The sequence below is a fragment of the Bubalus kerabau genome, chromosome 4, assembly GCF_029407905.1.
Source record: "Bubalus kerabau isolate K-KA32 ecotype Philippines breed swamp buffalo chromosome 4, PCC_UOA_SB_1v2, whole genome shotgun sequence".
NCBI classification, from domain to species: domain Eukaryota; kingdom Metazoa; phylum Chordata; class Mammalia; order Artiodactyla; family Bovidae; genus Bubalus; species Bubalus kerabau.
Genome location: NC_073627.1, coordinates 157,043,218 through 157,065,753, shown reverse-complemented (window position 1 = coordinate 157,065,753; position 22,536 = coordinate 157,043,218). Strand labels below are relative to the sequence as shown.

Sequence of the window (22,536 nt, the reverse complement as noted above, 5' to 3'; positions counted from 1 at the left end):
CCCCTCTTCCTGCAAACAACCAACCTGACACGCAAAGGGCGTCTTGGGTGAAACAGAAGGCAAACAAGTTAGCGAGTGACCGTGAGAATGCCTGGCTCCTGACTTCTGCGGAAGGCCGAGCGAGTTGGCCAGTTTGTGGAGGGGGCGGAATACGGACAAGGAGGGAGTGTGTTGTCAAGCGCTGCAAAGCTCGTCCTCCCCCGCCAGGTAGGGCAGGTGAGTGGGCGAGACCCGAATTTCGGCCGCGGTGGCGCAGTGCGGCGGCGGGGCCCGATTGGGAAGCCCTCAGCGCTGAGTGCTGCGTTTCCTCGGCCACCACAGCTCTGTCAGCGGATGGCCGTGTCACTGTATTCCGCTTCTTCCAAAAGGGCGGCGCGTGCAACGCAGGTCGACTTGCTGCTTAAATTCAAGGACAGGGAGGATCTGTCAGTCGGTGAAAACCCTCCCACCGCGCGAAAACGAAACTTCTAAGGATGCCAGACTTCCGGCGCAATTGGCGCCGTCCCCGGCCCCCCGGCCTCTGGGCCCTTAATGCCGCCTCTCGGAGCGCAGCTGGGACCCAGCCAGGCCCCGCCCCCAGGTGAGAGCCGCGCCTGGCCCCTCCCAGCTTCCAGGCCCCACCCCGGCGCCAGGCCCTTGTCCGCTGTGCTTGGCTACCAGGTGAGTGGTGCCAGGGCCCTCCTTGCTGCACCACCAAGCCCCGCCCCACCTCCAGGCCCTCCTTTAGTCGGTCCCGCCCCGCCGCCAGGTGAGCAGTCTCAAGCCGAGTCCTGCCGCCAGGCCCCGCCCTCTGTCCTCTAGGCCCCGCCCTCCAGCTGGAGCGCCTGCGCAATACGGCCCGTCGGGCCGGGGCCGGGCGGCGCTGCCGGTGCAGTCGGCGGGCGCAGTGCGCGTGCGCCGTGCGGTCGGGGGCGGGCGGCGGCGGCCGCGGAGCGGAGCGGGGGCGGGGCGGCGCCGTCTGGCTCGGTCGGGCCGGGGCGGGATCGCGGCGCGGGACGGCAGGGCCCAAGGGCTGCAGACGGCGGCCTAGGAGGCCAGCAGGTGAGGCCTGTGCAGCGCCGGGGAGCGGGCGCCGCAGCGGGGCCGCGGGCGGGGCGCGTTGAGGGGCGGTGGCGCCCAGGGAGCAGCGGGCCGCGGCGCATTGTCCGGGTGGCGGGCGGCGCCTGTACAGCGCCCCCTGCCGGCCGGGCTTCGGGCGGGGGCCTCGGGCTCGGGCCGCGCGCCTTTGTTCGCCGCCCCCGCCAACATGGCCGCCGCCCCCGGCCCGGCCGGCCAGCCCCGCGCGCTTTGTTCGGGAGGCCTCGGCACTCGAGCGGGCGGGGGGCGCGGGGTGGCTGGGCCCGGGGAGGGGGGGCAATGCGGCGGGCGCTGGCGGGGGGCGGGGCGGGTGAGTGTTGCATAACCCGGCCTGGGCGGGGGAGGAAGGAATGAGACCCTCGGGGCCTGAGGGGGGCGGTGTAGGAGTCCCCTGGGGCGGGGGTGGGGGCTGGACCCCCGGGTGGTGGGAGGGGATGTGAAGGGGGAGGGGAACGGCCCTCGGGGCGTGGGAGGGGCTGGGGCGGAGGGTGGAAGGAGGTGGGGGTGGGAAGGAGGACTGGTCTTCGTAGCTCGAGGGGCGCTGAAACCGGACCACAGAAAGGGGAGGGGGTTCTCCAAGATCGGGACCCTCCGGAGGCCTGGCGTTGCTCTCCTACCCAGGGCTGTGTACCTACGACGGCGTAACCTCCCGGGTGGCTGCCCGGGGTTCTGCAGCAGTGGGCTTGGCGGAGAAGGTGGTTTTTCGGGGATCTCGGTAACCCCCCCCCAATTCCCCCGCCCCCTTGGCTGCCTGTCCACGCGCCCTGGGCAGCTCTGCGCGGGACTAGCCGACGGCGGGCGTTTCTGCACACGCACACTCAAACACACACACACACTTTTCTTTTTCATCACGAGTGACCTTGAGCGCATTCCGCAAGCATTTGCTGAGATTAATCGCACGGCGCGGAAACTGCGCAGTGCCTACGGTTTGGCTCTGTTCATCTTTCCTGTTGGGGATGCGTTGTCGACTTTGTCGGATTGAATTTTAGTGATGGCCTCAGCCATAAATGCCACGAAATAAGCACCCCATATCTGTTTACGCAGTTGCTTCACGCTTATTTGCTTTTTTTTTTTTTATGATTTGTGGGTTGGGATTCCTGGTTTTGGAGAGGGTTTTCCATGCACGTTTAAGTAGCAAATACAGATCTGCTGTACGTCAGAAAGCAACCCTCAATGCATTTAAGTGTTAAAGGATTGCGCTGTATAACATGACTTCTGCCAGAGACGACATACCTCCCCAAATGCGAATTCCTATATAACTTCTGTTGGAATTTTCTGGAAGGAACTCTGCGGTCTGAAGGGATTGATGGAGAGTACAGTAATTGCTTTCTACATACCTTTGTTAGGAAATGAAAACTAAACCTGTACTTGAGGGTGTATATACCAGGACAGATTGAGTCTGTTAACGTTCTTAGAGGTTGTGAACTTTTAAGAGGCTGTGAAATTGCAGATGAGGGTCAAGTGAGATGAGGAAGCTTCTGCCCTTCCCCCAATCCTTGGGTAAGAGGCAAATAACCAAAAAATTGTAGCTAACAATTTATAGAACCTTTATCATCAGACTTGGTTTGTTGTTGAGCAGCTAAGTCGAGTCCGACTCTTTTTGTGACCTCATGGACTAACCTACCAGGCCTCTGTGTTCATGGGACTTGACTTGATAATTGCATGTAAAGGTCGTTAAATGTTTGTCAGAATCGTCAATAGTAGGTGTGTGTTTCTTGTGAGAAAATAGAATTTCTTTGAGTAGCAAAATGGTTACTTCAAAATTCTGTGAAATGAGTTAAGGAAAGAGACCTTCAGTCAATCTCTATGATTAACTTAGAGGTTTTTTTTTATTTTTTAAGATTTTAGATGATCCCCAGAGTTTTGATAGTACTGTTTCTTTATTTACTGGTTTAGAACCCAGTCATAATATTTACTTTGTTTTGAGTATATATATGAATTAGCGTTTAAGGTGATATTCTTTGTGACGCTCATGCTAAGAAATGCTACAGGAAAATCAAAGGAGTCCTTGGTCACCTTAGTTTGGGAAACAATGCTATATTCTTTTCCTTTTCCCCCAGGATAACAATTCACAGTATCCGGTTAGTGGTGCTGAGAAATAGTACCAACATTGTTTTCCATATTTGACCTTATATAGTTTGTTGTTTTTAGTGTAGTAACACTCATGAAATCTAGGGACCTTATAGTTTGTTGTTTTTAGTGTAGTAACACTCATGAAATCTAGGTAATGGCGAAATGTTGGTCATTGGTGTCCTTACAGGTAATGGTACCACTGTTGTAAATCATGGAGTGGGAGGTTGATGTGATTTTTGTTTGCCTGTGCATCCTGTGGGAAAGAGTACCTCAGATTTGACTCTTAACGGTATTGATATGATACAATTATGAGCTATTAATTTGAAATCTTAACTAGAAGAAATTTAATTATGCAGTGTTCTCTCTTCCCAATGACTTATCTGATTGTATACAGATAAACTCCATTGGCTGTACTCCTTAATTGTTAGCATTTTTTCCTGTGGTATGTTAGAAACACATAAAAAGGATACTGCTGTTCTGGAAGAATTATGGTGGATTATTGCAGAGATTAAAAATAACAGTGTTGTTGGATATTTCTTTTGAATTAGCAGAATTGTAATTTGTTGAGAAAAATATATGTCATGGAAATACTCCCTTATATTTATTAGATGTTTAATTGTGTGTTTTTTTTTCTTTCCTTTGAACAAAAAGAAATTGGAAATGGGGAATCCATTGTGAAAAAGATGTGAGCTCTGGAGTTGGACTTGGAGATCGAATGGCCTTCAACTCTGAAGAGTCTGGGTTGAAATCCAACCCCACTCCTTACTGGTCCAAAGCCACATACCTGGTTGATCACATAGCCCTTCTAAGCGCTATTCCTCAACTGTAAACTGGGATGAAGCCTATCATGTAAGGCTATTACAATAGTTAAATGAAATGGATGTGTAGAGTTCCCAGTACAGTTCCTGAAATGCAGCAGCTGGTGCCAGTCATTGTTGATTTCCTTCTTCTTCATGCTTTTGAACTTTGCTATAGTTACTAGCATTCTTTTTTCAACAATAGGTTGCTTAGTTGTGCTTGTCGTCTACTAAATTTTTAATTAAATCTTTATTGGGTGCTTATTTTTTGGCTTTAAAATTGCCATAAGTCAGATGTGGGCATGATACATGAAGATGTGCCCTTAGAGACCTTACAGCTTGGTAGGGAAGATACCCAGGCATATGGAGAGAAGGTGATGTTCCTGCAGGGTTAAGAATATAGGTTAGAGGAAAGCAGTCTAGATGAAGGAACAACAGGAGCAGAGTCATGAAGACTCTCAGACCATTACAATCAAAAGTTTTCCTGTGTTATCTGTTACTCCCATGTGAGTGATTCCTAGGGCTTCTGGATGTCATAAGTTCCCTGTGTTATTGATCATACAACTGCTGACACACTTAAGTTTGACATGATCAGTCTGTCTAGGAATGAATTTGGGGCCAGATTTTAAATGATTGAACATATCACATTAAGGTGGTTGCTGTTTTATTCAAAGGGTGGTGGTGGTGGGCGGGTGCGGGGAGCCATTGAAAGGCATTAAACCTTCTGAAAGATGGATTGAAGGAATCTACCAGTGTTCCAGCTCAAATTTACAAGAGTCTAACCTGTTGAATAAGGATAAAATAATTTGAAGCAAAAGCAATTTGTCTGGAGACACTAAAATGTTAAATGTGTTGACTTTTTTTGGGGTGGGGTGGTTGATAGAGAAAGGATCAACTCATCATAGATATTGTTTTATCCATATGTTGAGAGAGTAAATAAAGAGACTAATGAAGTATTTGAATACCACTTGAAATGTTTTTAGATTGTAGTAATAAAAGGCAGGACAACTTTTTAAACTTAGATTATATTTGTTTGCTTGTATTTAGTGTTCAGCTTGCTTATAGTTACATCCATATAACTTAGGTTTAATATTTGGTCCTGTCTGCAAATGATCTACATATTTATTTATAGATGGTCTATATAATTACAGACATGTATGTTTATATGACCTCAGTTCAGTCGCTCAGTCCTGTCCATGAATCACAGCACGCCTCCCTGTCCATCACCAACTCCTGGAGTCCACCCAAACCCATGTCCATCGAGTCGGTGATGCCATCCAACCATCTCATCCTCTGTCGTCCCTTTCTCCTCCTGCCCCCAATCCCTCCCAGCATCAGGGTCTTTTCCAATGAATCAACTCTTTGCATGAGGTAGCCAAAGTATTGGAGTTTCAGCTTCAGCATCAGTCCTTCCAATGAACACCCAGGACTGATCTCCTTTAGGATGGACTGGTTGGATCTCCTTGCAGTCCAACGGACTCTCAAGAGTCTTCTCCAACACCACAGTTCAAAAGCATCAACACCACAGTTCAAAAGCATCAATTCTTCGGCGCTCAGCTTTCTTCACAGTCCAACTCTCATCCATACACGACCACTAGAAAAACCCTAGCCTTGACTAGACAGACCTTTGTTGGCAAAGTAATGTCTCTGCTTTTCAATAAGCTATCTAGGTTGGTCATAACTTTCCTTCCAAGGAGTAAGCGTCTTTTAATTTCATGGCTGCAGTCACCATCTGCAGTGATTTTGGAGCCCCCAAAATTAAAGTCTGACACTGTTTCCACTGTTTCTCCATCTATCTGCCATGAAGTGATGGGACCAGATGCCATGATCTTCATTTTCTGAATGTTGAGCTTTAAGCCAACTTTTTCACTCTCCACTTTCACTTTCATCAAGAGGTTTTTTAGTTCCTCTTCACTTTCTGCCATAAAGGTGGTGTCATCTGCATATCTGCTGCTGCTAAGTTGCTTCAGTTGTGTCTGACTCTGTGCAACCCCATAGATGGCAGCCCACCAGGCTCCCCCGTCCCTGGGATTCTCCAGGCAAGAACACTGGAGTGGGTTGCCATTGCCTTCTCCAGTGCATGAAAGTGAAAAGTGAAAGTGAAGTCGCTCAGTCGTGTCTGACTCTTTAGCGACCCCATGGACTGCAGCCCACCAGGCTCCTCTGTCCATGGGATTTTCCAGGCAAGAGTACTGGAGTGGGGTGCCATTGCCTTCTCCGGCATGTCTGAGGTTATTGATATTTCTCCCGGCAATCTTGATTCCAGCTTGTACTTTTTCCAGCCCAGTGTTTCTTATGATGTACTCTGCATACAAGTTAAATAAGCAGGGTGACAATATACAGCCTTGACATACTCCTTTTCCTATTTGGAACCAGTCAGTTGTTCCATGTCCAGTTCTAACTGCTGCTTCCTGACCTGCATATAGGTTTCTCAAGAGGCAGGTCAGGTGGTCTGGTACTTCCATCTCTTTCAGAATTTTCCACAGTTTATTGTGATTCACACAGTCAAAGGCTTTGGCATAGTCAATAAAGCAGAAATAGGTGTTTTTCTGGAACTCTCTTGCTTTTTCAGTGATCCAGTGGATGTTGGCCATTTGATCTCTGGTTCCTCTGCCTTTTCTAAAACCAGCTTGAACATCTGAAATTCCACAGTTCATGTACTGTTGAAGCCTGGCTTGGAGAATTTTGAGCATTACTTTACTAGCGTATGAGATGAATGCAAATTGTGTGGTAGTTTGAGCATTCTTTGGCATTGCCTTTCTTATGGATTGGAATGACAACTGACCTTTTCCAGTCCTGTGGCCATTGCTGAGCTTTCCAAATTTGCTGGCATATTGAGTGCAGCACTTTCACAGCATCGTCTTTCAGGATTTGAAATAGCTCAATTGGAATTCCATCACCTCCACTAGCTTTTTTCATAGTGATGCTTTCTAAGGCCCACTTGACTTCCCATTCCAGCTTGTCTGGCTCTAGGTGAGTGATCATACCATCGTGATTATCTTAGTTGTGAAGCTCTTTTTTGTACAGTTCTTCTGTGTATTCTTGCAACCTCTTCTTAATATCTTCTGCTAGGTCCATCCCATTTCTGTCCTTTATCGAGCCCATCTTTGCATGAAATGTTCCCTTGGTATCTCCAATTTTCTTGAAGAGATCTCTAGTCTTTCCCATTCTGTTGTTTTCCTCTTTTTCTTTGCATTGATCCCTGAGGAAGGCTTTCTTATCCCTTGCTCTTCTGTGGAACTCTGCATTCAGATGCTTATATCTTTCCTTTTTTCCTTTGCTTTTTGCTTCTCTTTTCACAGCTATTTGTAAGCCCTCCTCAGGCCTTCATTTTGCTTTTTTGCGTTTCTTTTTCACAGAGATGGTCTTGATCCTTGTCTCCTGTACAATGTCAGGAACCTCTGTCTATCAGATCTAGTCCCTTAAATCTATTTCTCACTTCACTGTAATCATAAGGAATTTGATTTAGGTCATGCCTGAATGGCCTAGTGGTTTCCCCCACTTTCTTCAATTTAAGTCTGTATGACCTACTTATCCGTATATTAACTAATCATATCTAAATTAATATTCCTAGTATGAGTTTTAGGTCTTGACACAAGGCTAAGAATGTTCTTTTCCCTGTGTACAGGGTTGATTTGTTATTGTGTATTTCCTTTTGCTTTCTCTCCTTTAGGATCACTGTGGACCTATGGAATTTTATGTATTGTGTGTCTTAATCAAGTAGTCATCATTCTTTTTCCTCACCTTGTCCTTGTTTGGTCATGGCTTGGTGCTTTCAAACTTGTTTTCTTGCCTTGGATGTGACCCTGTTAACCTTTGAACTGTTTCTTGCTCATGTTACACGATGTCTGAGACTCACTTTGTGCTTTTCCTGCCCCATATCTATCAACCAGTTCTTTCAGCTCTTCTTAGCAGGCAGTGGAGTTTAGATAACAAAATCTAGTGCTGTGTGTCCTTATTGCCATTGAGATGCCCTTGCTGTCATTGGCCAGACTTGGGAAATACTAATGATTTTGTGTTGCTAGTTCCAGTTCACATTTAACTTCATAGGGTTTTTACTTTGAGTTTATCCTTCTCTAATGTTAAAAATTTGCATTCTTATCAACTTTAATTACTTTCCTTTATCCTACAGTATAAGTATAGTAGTTCGAAAACTTTTTAACAGTTGAATGATTGTAGGTTTTCTATTTTATTCCCTTTGTTTTAAAAATGTTTACATTCTGAATTATGGAATTATTTGAAGACATTTTCTTTCTGATTTTGTAATCAATTTATTAGTTTGGTTTATTTGAATGAAATCCCTAACATTTAAGGATTGCTTTAATGTTTTTCTAAACGTATTTTTTTCAGTGTGTAAAACATTTATATAGTTCCAGAGTCAAAGCTGCATTATAAAGGTGTGTTCACATTCTGCCTTCTTTTCCTATCTCTAAACTCTTCTCCTCATGCTCTATTTTTATTTCTGGTTTATTTTTCCACTTATTTTTGCAATATAAGGAAACATTTTTTTTACCTGCTTTTCTTAAAAAAAGTTTGTATGTGCTTTTGTTTCCAAAAAGCTTGAATACACTGTTGTTTCTTCCTTTTTACCTAATGTATTCTGGAGATCACTTCATATACACTTCTATATTCTTGGTATGTACTCTTTTGTGCTTGTATTTCATTTCCTAAATATATATATAATGTTTATATTCTGCTGTTAAAAAATTATTGCAATGAATAACGTTTGATATATTGTTTTGTATTTGATCAGGTATAGTCATCTCTGCCATTAGGGAGCCTGGCCATTGTTCTTTCCCTCTTCCTGGAATGCTTTTCTGTCCAAATTTCAGTTCTTCTTAGTCTGCTTTCCTTGTCTCAAGCATCACTTTCTGATGAAAGCTGTTTTAATGAAAGTGTTTGTAAATTTTATAATAAAGGTAGAATAGAGAATCTCAATATATCCATCACTTGCTTGCAGTAACCATCAATTTTCTGAAGATTTTGAAGTTTTTTCTTGACTTTCGTCAAGTCCTTACATTAGAGACATTGCTGTCCTTCCCAAGTGCTTATCAAAATTACAGGGTTACATTTGTTCACATGATTTAACGAGTTTTTGTTTTCTCAGAAAGGCTGAGCTTCATGAGAGCAGAGATTCTTAATTGCTTTTGTCCATCAATACTTTTCTGGTCCTTAGCTCAGTTCTTGGGTTCTGAGAGCTCACATCCCCGGGACCTAGCTAGCATTGTCCAAAGGCAGATTGAGGCTGTGTGGTTAAATGTGTGGTTTTCTCTCCAGGAGTCTGTCAGATAGTCTTATTCAGAGATCTCAGTTAATACAGTGTAGGAGCTGGCGATGCGGCTTGTGTGCCTCATGCTAGAGTTGGAGTCCATAGGACAAGAATTTGAGGAAGAAAGGTGGAAGTGCCTTGGGGGAGAAGACAGACTGGAAGCCACAGCAAGACAGATGGGAAGCTGTGTCAGTTGTGTTGCTTCTGACACTGGTGTGTGGGCATCCAGGAAGAGCTGGGCCCTTGTCTTGGAGCTGACCACACACATTGGCCCAGGAGACAGAGACTCAGGGAGCCTGGGGGAAGGTAGAGAAGCTGTTGCAGCCTCGCATCAGTGAGGCAGATGGGGAGTTAGTGAGTGCAGATGTCCTGCCAGATGTGCCCTCCGTCTGAGGCATGGTAGTCTCTCTGTGGCCCACCCAGTCCTGAAGCAAATACAAGGGAAAGCCTGGGAATGCAGTTTAGCCTAGCCAAGTTAAAACATTACAAAGCAAAATGATGAGCTCAGGGTTTTAAATTCCCAGTGAAGGTTCCCATAAGGGACCTGAAAGTTTCTGTGACTGCCCTAAAACTGCACATTGAATTCCCTGTGAGTAGGTGAGAACTTGGATTGGTTAGGAGTGGAATCCTGAAAATTGGATTAGAGACATATGGTCAGTTTCTGATTTAGCTGGAGATCTTGAAGACCTAAATTCTGTTGGGTTACCTTTGCCAGTAGAAGCAGCCTTTTCATCCCCTGTCTGAACTTAATCTCTGTTTGCCTGAAAAGCCTGCATTTGGCTTCACCTAGAATCCTCCCAGAAGGCCCCAAAGGATGAGGTGCAAAGTGCGATTCATGATGAGGTAGACCTGGGGAATAATTGTGGGAATGGATGTTAAGGGTGTGAGATGATGCTGGCGGGAATGTAAAGTTGGGTTAGGCCAAATTTACTGATGTGGACAGGACACTGACCTGGGATCCGCAGGTGCTGTGGTGACAGCTCCGTCTTGGGCTGGAAGGTCTGTTAAATGGTCTTTTTTATTTAGAAAATTAATCATTGGGTTATAATAGGTAATTTTTGGTGACTCTGGTATTTTTGTATAATCTTAAAAATTTTTCTTTAAATGGACTCAGTTCAATTCAGTTGCTCAGTTGTGTCCGACTCTGCGACCTCATGGACTGTAGCACGCCAGGCCTCCCTGTCCATCACTAACTCCCGGAGTTTACTCAAACTCATGTCCGTTGAGTCGGTGATGCCATCCAACCATCTCACCCTCTGTCATCTCCTTCTCCTCCCGCCTTCAACCATTCACAGCATCAGGGTCTTTTCAAACGAGTCAGTTCTTCACATCAGGTGGCCAAAGTATTGGAGTTTCAGCTTCAACATCAGTCCTTCCAATGAATATTCAGGACTGATTTCCGTTAGGATGGACTGGTTGGATCTCCTTGCAGTCCAAGGGACTCTCAAGAGTCTTCTCCAACACCACAGTTCAAAAGCATCAATTCTTTGGTGCTCAGCTTTCTTTATAGTCCCAACTCTCACATCCATACATGACAACTGGAAAAACCATAGCTTTGACTAGATGGACCTTTGTTGGCAAAGTAATGTCTCTGCTTTTTAAAATGCTATCTAGGTTGGTCATAACTTTTCTTCCAAGAAGTAAGCATCTTTTAATTTCATGGCTGCAGTCACCATCTGCAGTGATTTTGGAGCCCAGAAAAATAAAGTCTGACACTGTTGCTCTATCGGTTTGCCATCAAGTGATGGAACCGGATGCCATAATCTTAGTTTTCTGAATGTTAAGCTTTAAGCCAACTTTTTCACTCTCCTCTTTCACTTCATTAAGAGGCTCTAATTCTTCTTTACTTTCTGCCATAAGGGTGGTGTCATCTGCATATCTGAGGTTATTGATATTTCTCCTGGCAATCTTGATTCCAGCTTGTGCTTCCTCTAGCCCAGCATTTCTCATGATGTACTCTGCATATACGTTAAATAAGCAGGGTGACAATATACAGCCTTGACATACTCCTTTTCCTATTTGGAACCATCTGTTGTTCCATGCCCATTTCTAACTGTTGCTTCCTGACCTGCATGCAGATTTTTCAAGAGGCAGGTCAGGTGCTCTGGTACTTCCATCTCTTTCAGAATTTTCCACAGTTTGTTGTGATCCACACAGTCAATGGCTTTGGCATAGTCAGTAAAGCAGAAATAGATGTTTATCTGGAACTCTCTTGCTTTTTTGATGATCCAGCGGATGATGGCAATTTGATCTCTGGTTCCTCTGCCTTTTTTAAAACCAGCTTGAACATCTGAAATTTCACGGATCATGCGGTACTGTTCAAGTCTGGCTTGGAGAATTCTCCAAGCATTACTTTACTAGCGTGTGAGATGAGTGCAATTGTGGGGTAGTTTGAGCATTCTTTGGCCTTGCCTTTCTAAAGTATTGGAATGAAAACTGACCTTTTCCAGTCCTGTGACCACTGCTGAGTTTTTCAAATTTGCTAGCATATTGCATGCAGCATTTTCACAGCATCATCTTTTAGAATTTGAAATAGCTCAACTGGAATTCCATCACCTCCACTAACTTTGTTCATAGTGATGATTCCTAAGGCCCACTTGACTTCACATTCCAGGATGTCTGGCTCTAGGTGAGTAATCACACCATCCTGATTATCTGGGTTGTAAAGATCTTTTTTGTACAGTTCTTCTGTGTATTCTTGCCACCTCTTCTTAGTATCTTCTGCTCCTGTTAGGTCCATGACATGTCTGTCTTTTATTGAGTCCATCTTTGCATGAAACGTTCCCTTGGTATCTAATTTTCTTGAAGAGATCTTTCGTCTTTCCCATTCTGTTGTCTTCCTCTGTTTCTTTGCACTGATCACTGAGGAAGGCTTTCTTATCTCTCCTTGCTGTTCTTTGGAACTCTGCATTCAAATGGATATATCTTTCCTTTTCTCCTTTGCTTTTTTGCTTCTCTTGTTTTCACAGCTATTTGTAAGGCGTCCTCAGACAGCCAGTTTGCCTTTTTGCATTTCTTTTTCTTGGGGATGGTCTTGATCCCTGCCTCCTGTACAGTGCCACAAACCTCTGTCCATAGTTCATCAGGCACTCTATCAGATCTAATCTCATGAATCTTTTAAATGTACTCAGTAAAAGATAAAAGCAATCTTATGTGCTTTCTCTTTATAAATAGTCTTCACCACAAGTTTTAGTCCATAAAGTAGTGTTCACCTAAAATGCATTACCTTTAAATAAATAAATAATTTACATAACTGTGGGACTATAATTTGGTAGAATCTTTTTGGAAAGTGGCTTCACTGAAGAAATATAAATTGCCTATACTCTTTTTATTTTATTATTTTTTAATTGGAGTATAGTTGCTTTACAGTGTTGTGTTTCTGCTATGCAAAAGCGTGCCTCAGCTATAACTATGCATACATCCGCTCTCTCTTGAGCCTCCCTCCCATCCCCTGCGTCCCACCCATCTAGGTCATCCCAGAGCTCAAAGACAAGCTTCCTGTGCTCTGCGGAAGCCTCTCAGTAGCTAGCTATTTTACAGATGGTAGTGTGTATATGTCAGCGCGACTCTCTCAATCCACCCCCACCCCCCACCCAAAGTCCATCCTCTATATCTGCATCTTTGTTCCTGTTCTGCAATTTGGTTCCTCAGTACCATTTTTCTAGATTGCATATATATTCCATGTATACATGATATTTGTTTTTCTAACTTCCCTCTGCTGTATGACAGATTCTAGGTTCATCCACATCACTACAAATGACCCAATTTTGTTCCTTTCTATGGCTGCTGAGTAATATTCTATTGTATATATGCACCACATCTTTATCCATTCATCTGTCAACAGACATCAAAATTGCTTCCACATCCTTGCTGTTGTAAACAGTGCTGCTGTGAACATTGGGGTACATGTGTCCTTTTGAATTATGGTTTTCTCAGGGAGTATGCCCAGTAGTGGGATTGCTGAGTCATATATGGTAGTTTTGAGAGTTGTATTGATGTCTTTACTCAAATGAATACTAAGGTGAAGGTAAGAAGTGGGAGAGAGAGAGGGAGAAAAAGAGGAAGGAATTATTTTTTCCTTTGGCCCTCATCACCCTCAGCATCACCTTTGGGCTTCCCATGTGGCTCTGTGGTAAAGAATCTGCCTACTAAAGTGGGAAACTCAGGAAACACTGGTTCGATCTCTGGGTCAGGAAGATCCTCTGGAGGAGGAAATGGCAACCCACTCGGATATTTTTGCCTGGAAAATTTCATGGATAGAGGAGCCTGGTGGGCTGCAGTCCATGGGGGTGTAAGGAGTCAGGCACGACTGAGCACACACGGATGATACTTTTATTCTTAGTTATTTAAGGATCTTCCACACTGTTCTCCATAGTGGTTGTATCTGATTAATAGTAAGTAGCCAATTCCTGTTTTGGTTTAAGGACAGTTGACTTTTCAGAGTCTTGCCTTTTTTTTTTTTTTCAGTGAAATATACTGAAAGTACAGAAGTAATTACAAACCTGTGGTTTGTGACACATTACCCATGCAATTGTTACTCATTTTTGTCATTCATTTCATTCACAAGGTCATGTATAGTTGTGGTTTGTTTATGCATGTAATGATTTACTCATGTATTATCCACGGCTGTTCATTCTCCTGCTGTAAAATATTAGGTTGTTCCCACTTTGAAACTGTTCAGTTCCTCCCAAGGACAAGAAAGGAAGTTCAGATTAGATTTTGCAGTATTGGGAGAAATACTTGTGAGAGAGTGAACAGCCCCTTGCAGGTCTGATGCATGTGGAGGAGGAAGAAATTGAAGAGAATGTCTGGTAACTTGGGACTTAAGTGCTGTTCTAAGAAAGTTTTAGCAAGGCCAGTGACATGTCCTCTAGCCAAAGATGGGACCAGAGGAGTTCCTTGTCCTGCTGAAATGGCCATTCTTTAGCATCCTGCCTATGGCCAGTCATTGGCTAGAACACCCTGTGGGAAGTATTGGTCTGGGGCAAGGGCCGTGATGGATTTAGAACCGAGCAGCTCCCCATATTAAGTGATCCAGGAGGCTCATTTCATGAGTGTCACGGGGCTTGTGTAAGTGGATGTGCTCTGAACATTCAGGTTTCTTGATTGCTTTTCTGTTGGGTAGACTTAGGAGTAGAATTGTTGGGTCTTTTATGCGTATGTTCAGTATTAGATAATGACAAACATCCAGTGTGGGTATACCTATCAGTTTCTTTTCTGGTGAATGCATTCTTGTGACTCCACATCATCACCAGTATTAAGTTTAAATCTTTTCTGAGAGCGTGTGGCAGTGTTTTTGCTTTTAGTTTCTGCCTCCGAAGTTAAGTAGTCATGTGATTTGTCCTGGCCAGTGCAATGTGAGCTGAAGAGACTTGTCACAGGCTTTAAGAGCAGTGGTGAGATTTGCCGTGTTCCCTCCCTTTCGCCAGTGACCGTGTTTACAAGCGGAGCTTCTTGCAGCCCAGGTCTTTATGTGTCTAGAGGAAACTGAGAGCTGGGGTGGGGGCGGGCAAGAGTGGAGAAAAGAGGGAGAAGGCAGAAGTGGGAATTTCTTTGGTCTTAAGCAACTAAGATTTTGAGAGTTGTTTGCAATCATAGCATACTCATTAACCTAGCCTGCCAGGTAAACTTTTTTTTTCCTTATTTCCAAATACACTTTTATTTTTAAGGGCAGCTTTAGGTTCACAGCAATACTGAGTAGAAAGTAGAAAGTACAGAGTTCCCTGTACCCCCTGATCCCACACAAGCACAGCCTCTCCTGTTAGCAACATCCTGTACCAGATTGTACATTTGTTAGAGTGGATGAACCTACGTTGACATCATTGTCATCCAAGGTCACATAGGGTTCACTCTTCTTTTTAAAATATACTTGTTTGTTTATTGGGCTGTGCGAGGTTTTAGTTGTGGCATGCAGGACCTTCCATTCTCAGTGATGCGTGCGTGGTCTTTAGTTGTGTCATGCTAACTCTCAGTCGTGGCATGTGGGATCTATCACTAGTTCCCTGACTTGGAACCAAAGCTGGGCCGTGTGTGTTGGGAACATGGAGTATTAGTCACTGGACCACCAGGGTTCACTCTTGGTTTTATATAGTCTGTGAGCCTTTACATTTGTAATGTGTATCCACCATTATAATTACATACCGAATAGTTTCTTTGCTCTAAGAATCTTCTGTATTCTGTGTGCTTTTTTCTGATTGCTGTTTTGATTCCTTTGTGGTCAGAATACTATGGAGAAGGCAATGGCACCCCACTCCAGTACTTTTGCCTAGAAAATCCCATGGACGGAGGAGCCTGGTAGGCTGCAGTCCATGGGGTCGCTAGAGTCGGACATGACTGAGTGATTTCACTTTCACTTTTCACTTTCATGCGTTGGAGAAGGAAATGGCAACCCACTCCAGTGTTCTTGCCTGGAGAATCCCAGGGACGGGTAAGCCTGGTGGGCTGCCGTCAGTGGGGTCACACAGAGTCGGACACGACTGAAGCGACTTAGCAGCAGCAGCAGCAGAATACTATATAATTAAAAGCTTATGACATTTTTTGAAGCTTGCTTTATGGCCTAACATACAATCTGGTCAGGTTCTTTTTTTTTTTTTTTTTTTTTAATGATTGGGCTAAGTGGCTTTATTAGAGAAAGCCAAGATTATGGAGGACTTGAGAGTTGGCACTGTGGCCCTTCTTGCCCAAAGTGGGCACAACACTGACAAAGTGCTGGTTCTACTGCATGGGCTTCTTGGCCCAGTCTGTCTTCTTTTCCTCTTGTTTGGCACCTTTGGAGTCTGACCCTTACTTTCCCAGCAGGGGCCAGGGAACCATGGACCAAGCATGAGGCTGGCTACTTCCAGAGTGCCCAGAACCTCTAACCCACACTGGCCCAGGGTAGCCTCATCCTCTCGGGGCATGCCTGACAGGAGCAGGACTTGATCCTTTGGAGCAGTGCTCTCCAGTGAGACTACATACAGAGCCTTGATCTGGGCGACTGTCTCCTGGCTGCTCACCTGGAGAGTGTGTAGCTCCTGCGCGCTGACAGAGAGCTCCTTTTTGGCAACTAGGTCATGGACGCTGCTGCTGCTACCACAGATGTGGAGTAGTGTGGGTGAGCACATCCTTTCTGCTGCTGTGCGCCATGCCACTGCTCTGATCAGTTTTTGTAGATGACCTGTGTGTGCTTGGAAATAACGTGCTTGAACTTTGTTGGATGCAAAGTTTTATATTTGTTAGTTCAGCTTTGCTAGTTGTGTTAAATTCTTCTTGTCCTTTTATCCCTTTGGTTTGCTGGTTGTATTGGTTATCAAGAGAAATGTATTGGTATGCTTATTTTGCATTTGTCTGTTTCTCCTTAATGATAATTTTTGCTTTATCTATTTTGTGGTTATGTTACTAGGTGCATACATGTTTAGCATTGTATATTTTCCTCACCACTGAGTCTTTTAAAATAATGTGTCCTTTAAGGCAAAAGTAGTATTAGAGGTAAAGTTCGATTAGCTTAATATTAATGTAATTGCATTATCTTTTCTCTGATTAGTAGGTATAGTGTGTGCCTTTTAATTTTTTTAACTTGTATTTGCAGTCTTTCTGCATACTTTCTATGGATTTTTCTGTTGTCAACAATACATAGCTGGGATTTAAAAAATCTAGTCTGACAATATTTCTTGTAACTGGAGTGTTTGGTCTTGATATTTAACAAAATGACTAACATGAAAGTGAAGTTGCTCAGTCGTGTCCGACTCTTTGCGACCCCGTGGACTGTAGCCCACCAGGCTCCTCTGTCCATGGGATTCTCCAGACAAGAATACTGGAGTGGGTTGCCATTTCCTTCTCCAGTGGGTTTAAATATGTTCTTGTGTTTTCTGTTTATTGTACCTGTTCTATGTCTTTTCCTCATTTCTTTGGATGTCTTTTTTTTTTTTTTTTTTTAACTCTGCTAACCTCAAGGTTACTTAAAACGTGGATCTTTGACTTGTCAAAATCTAATGTTTGGTTATTTCCCCCCCCTTTGTGGACGCTGAAACTCCATTTATTTTATTTTCACTTATGTAGCTCAGTTGATGCTATTTTAACTGTGTATATTTTATCTTATACATTATTAATTTGTACAGTAATCACCATTTATTTATTGTTTTTAAAAACCCCTCATTTGACTATCTCAGATTTTGGTTGCGGCATGTGGAATCTTTGCTGCCGCAGGTGGGCTCTTCATAACTGCCTGTGGACTTTTTCTCCACTTGGGCATGCAGCCTCACTAGTTCCAGCGAGTGGTGGGATCTTAGTTCAGTGACCAGGGATCAATGCATGTCCCCTGCATTGGAGGGCAAAGTCCTGACCCCTGGGCCTCCAGGGAGTCCCCTAGTACTAGCCATTTACCTTAACCCTTTTCATTGCTCTTCATTCCTTGCTGTAATTCCAGTCAGTCCAATTCCAGTTTCATTTTCCTTCTGCCTGAAGAGCACTCTTTGTTTCTCCCCTGTTGTGTGACTCCTAATAGTGAATTCTATGAGTTTGTGTTAGTTTAAAAATATCTCAAATTGATTTTTCTTTTTGAAGGATATTTTTGATATGTATAGAGTTTTAACTTGTCGGTTTTCTTGTAAGGTGTTGAAAGAAGTTACTGAATTACATTTTCAACTTTTATTTATTTTTTTTTTATTAAGTAAACTGTCAGTTTAGTATTTGCTGTCATGGATAGAATCTTTTTTTACTTCATGCTTTTTATTTATTTATTTGGTCTTTTGTTTTGAACAGTTTTTGTGATTTTTTTTTTAAATTTATATTTTGTGTGTTTATATTTTGTAATTTTTGTATTTATATTTTGTATTTTATGTATTTTTTAATTTATATTTTGAGTTTACAGGTCTTACTGAATCTATGGTAATGCTTTTTATTCTTTTGAGACGTTTGCAGTCATTGTCTTTTAATGTATTTCTGCTGCCCTGTCTCCCAACCCTCCATGCCATTAAAATACTTGTGAGATTTTCCTGATGTTTTATTTACCCTTTGCATGCTTCATTCTTGATATTTTTTCTGATCTCCCTTTGTTCACTAATTTTTAATGAAATTAGCTTACTGATAATCTGTCCATTGAGTTTACTGTGTTTTTTCACTTCTGGAAAATCTGATTCTGTGGTAGTTTTCTACCAGTTTTATATCTCATTTTTAATCACTTTGAATGTGATAGTTGCAGATGTTTTTTCATTTAGTTATTTATTCCTGTAGCCTTCCTCCCATAACTTACTTTAAAGGATAATTTTGTAACTGCAATAGCCAGCAGCCCAGTTTAGTTCAGTTTAGTCGTGTCCAACTCTTTGCGACCCCATGAATTGCAGCATGCCAGGCCTCCCTGTCCATCACCAACTCCCGGAGTTCACTCAAACTCACGTCCATCGAGTCGGTGATGCTATCCAACCATCTCATCCTCTGTCGTTCCCTTCTCCTCCTTCCCTCAATCTTTCTCAACGTCAGGGTCTTTTCAAATGAGTCAGCTCTTCTTAACAGGTGGCTGATGAGAAGTATTGGAGTTTCAAAACTCAAAGTATTGGCGTTTCAGCTCCAACATCAGTCCCACCAGTGAACACCCAGGACTGATCTCCTTTAGGATGGACTGGTTGGATCCCCTTGCAGTCCAAGAGACTCTCAAGAGTCTTCTCCAACACCACGGTTCAAAAGCATCAATTCTTCGGCGCTCTGCCTTCTTTATAGTCGAACTCTCACATCCATACATGACCATTGGAAAAACCATAGCCTTGACTAGACGGACCTTTGTTGGCAAAGCTTTTTATTATGCTGTCTAGGTAGGTCATAACTTTCCTTCCAAGGAGCAAGTGTTTTTTAATTTCATGGCTGCAGTCACCATCTGCAGTGATTTTGGAGCCAGAAAAATAAAGTCAGACAGTGTGTCCACTGTCTCCCCATCTATTTCCCATGAAGTGATGGGACTGGATGCTATGATCTTCGTTTTCTGAATGTTGAGCTTTAAGCCAACTTTTTCATTCTCCTCTTTCACTTTCATCAAGAGGCTCTTTAAACGTTAGTGGGTCTTGCTTTTTTTGGTTGTTGTTATTTGTTGTTGCAGCTTGTTTTTATTTTGTCTCTTTGTGGTTTAACTTACATGGTTGCACATGTATTAGATTATATTTTTTAAATTGTTTGAGATAATTTGGGCTCTGGGATGGTATTCCTGGAGAGGATTTATGCTTGCTCTGCCAGACATCTGAGGGATTAGGTGGTTTAGGATAATTTTTAAGGTAGAGATGAGTTGCAGCTAGGTCTCTTACCTACCATTCCCTCAGATCCCAAGAGCAGTTCAGGATTTCGTCTTACAAAGAGATGGATATACTAGCCCCCTCCTTCCTTTGGTGGTCCCTGGGTTCTGGCCTTTGGCCCCTCACCTTGCAAAGTTGTTACCTTTAGCTGCCCCAAACACTTGGCCGTTACCCTCAGGGATAAAAGTGGTTGCAAATTTGGGGTTTACCTCTCAAGGCCCTACCTCTGGAAGCACTATCTTCAAATTCTTTGATACCTGCAAGCATGTGATTAGGGTATGTGTCAGTGTATGTGTTCAACCTTTGGCCTGTGGACATTTTCAGTCATAAACAGTTGTACCTCAGTATCTGCGGGGGATTGATTCTAGAATCCCCTGAAGAAAGCCATGGATGCTCAAGTCTCTTCCATAAAATGACATAGTTTTTGCATGTAACCTCTGCACATCCTCCCATATACTTTGTCATTTCTAAATTATTTATAATACCAAATGCAACATAAGTACTGCATAAATGGTTGCAATTGCAACATAAATGCTGTGTAAGTAGTTACCAGTGCTATGGGGGAACTTTCTGAAATTTTTTTCCCTTGAATATTCTTTATCTAAGGTAGGTTGAATCTGTGGATGTGGAACTTAGATACAGAGGGTGAACAATTTAACAGTCAAGAAAATAATGTAAAAGAACCCCCTTTGTCTCTGTGACACCACTCCAGTGATACCTTCTTAAGTTGGATAACTTCCTGGCTTCTGGTATGCGCAAGATGTTCCAAGCTCTTCATGTATTTCCTCCCCTTTACCTGGAATTAACCGTTCCTATAAGAAACCCTGGTTCCCAATAGTTTTTGTTAGTGTTGTTCTTTCAGATTTTATTTTAATATTCTAGCTTTCAGGTGAGTGGTCTAAATTACCAGTCCATCACCAGTGATGGTAGTCCGTCACTACCAGGACTGTCTGTTCCTTATAGTGATTCCTGTGTGTATCCTTGTAAAGACACACCAAAGATTCGGAGTTGTTTTTTTGCCAGTGGTTTTAGGCAGGAGTGGTTTTGTCATGGGTCTTTTGGCAGTCTGGCAAAACCTATGGATACCTTCTCAGAATGTTTCTGAATATAGTAAGCTAAATACAAGGGAGCAAAGGGGAAATAAATTGAAACATTTAAATAGTTAACTAAAATATTAAAACTTTAATTTAGTAATAGTGCTTTTTTGTTTCTGTATTATGTGGCAGATAAGACATATAGGTAAACAATTTTTATATTTTAAGGTACTGAAATGGTAGTTCTTGATGTTCATCAGAGAGTGAATTGAGGTGGCCTTTGACCTTTCACATTTGTTGTTCGTTGTTCAGTCATTCAGTCGGGTCTGACTCTGCCACCCCATGGACTGTAGCATATTGAGCCATAAATAATTTATGATAGGGAATACAGGAGAGCATTAGAGATCTGTGGGTCAGTGCATATAATCCTAAGATGCTGGCTGCTCAGAGTGAGGCTACACTTTACAGGCTGAAGCATTGTCCTCCATAAAACTGCCCTCACTGCAGACACCAGCAATAAACTTGGGGTCCACAAGCCATCCACATTTCTGACCACCTGGGTTACAAAGTCAGGGATTCCCATGACCACCTCAGATTTGAGAATTTACTAGAAGAACTCATAGAACTCAGGAAAATGCTACAGTTTCATTATAGCAGAAAAGGATCCAAATCCCCATGACCACCCAAAAGAAGAAACACACAGGACGAGGTCTGTAATAATCTGGGTGGGGATCATCCAGTTTTCTTTGGTGGAGTCAGGAGTATCACTGTCCTGCACATGGATATGTAATGGTGTGTAGGGCTGGAGTATTGCTGACCAGGGAAGCTTGGCTGTCCAAACTGTTTATTGGGGCTTTGTTATGTAAGCATGGCTGATTGAATCATTGGCCGTAAGGTTGAGCTCAATCTTTAGCTTCTCTCCTTGAAAATGACTGCTGTCAGGGGATTCAAAATCCCAATTCTCTAATCCCCTAGTTGATCTTTTTGGTGAGTCATCTTGTTAGCACAAACTGTCTAGGGGATCATAAATCAAAAGCACTCCTGTTACTAAGTACATTCCAAGGATTTAGAAGGTACTTCCTAGGAACTGGGACGAAGGCCAGCCAAACTCTTTGTTTTACAACAGTCACCAATTCTGTTTTCATAGTTTGATGACTAATACCCTGATGGCTCTGGTCATGTCTGTTCTGTGGCAGGGCATGTAACTTAATTTAGAAGTAGTGGATGAGCTTTAAAGCTATTTTGAGATCTGTAACATATGCAGTGGGGGTTGGAAAGATCTGTGATTTCTATTGTTTGAGAAAGTCAGGGATATTCAAATAATATTGTGGTTTCATACACATGATGGAAGTCAAAGGAAAATGAAGATAGAATTTTTCCCTTGTCCAAGTTCATGGTACTTGTGAAGTTTGTCCATGCTTAAGAGCTCTTATATTAGAACTTGGTGTTTAGATGTCTAGTGATTTAGACTGTTTAATGGTTTTGTTTATATTGATAGTTTGGGGCTCTGAAGGCCTTCCAAGTATACTCTTGGTATATACTGTAGCCAAACACTGGGTAGTTAATGATGTTGCGTTCAAATTGCGCCCTTCATTTTATTATTATTTTTTTTAAATTTTATTTTATTTTTTAACTTTACAATATTGTATTGGTTTTGCCATATATCAAAATGAATCCACCACAGGTATACATGTGTTCCCCATCCTGAACCCTTCTCCCTCCTCCCTCCTCCCTCCCCATACCATCCTTCTGGGTCGTCCCAGTGCACCAGCCCCAAGCATCCAGTATCATGCATTGAACCTGGACTGGCAACTTGTTTCATATATGATATTATACATGTTTCAATGCTATTCTCCCAAATCATCCCACCCTCTCCCTCTCCCACAGAGTCCAAAAGACTGTTCTATACATCAGTGTCTCTTTTGCTGTCTCGTACACAGGGTTATTGTTACCATCTTTCTAAATTCCATAAATATGTGTTAGTATACTGTGTTGGTGTTTTTCTTTCTGTCTTACTTCACTCTGTATAA

General features: G+C 43.0%; 1 protein-coding gene and 1 pseudogene across 6 annotated transcripts in view; one reads left to right on the top strand and one right to left on the bottom strand.

The window, feature by feature from the left end:
• Nucleotides 1-619: 619 nt before the first annotated feature.
• Nucleotides 620-22,536, top strand: part of SPIN1 (spindlin 1) — an 80,921-nt gene continuing 59,004 nt past the window's right edge. For 2 of the 6 annotated variants that reach the window (XM_055579145.1, XM_055579142.1), the window contains exon 1: nt 884-1,041. The gene's annotated coding sequence lies outside the window, so the exon portion shown is untranslated. The other 4 variants (XM_055579148.1, XM_055579147.1, XM_055579143.1 and 1 more) reach the window with 4 other exon arrangements.
• LOC129651010 (FAU ubiquitin-like and ribosomal protein S30) lies at nt 15,841-16,319 on the bottom strand (annotated as a pseudogene).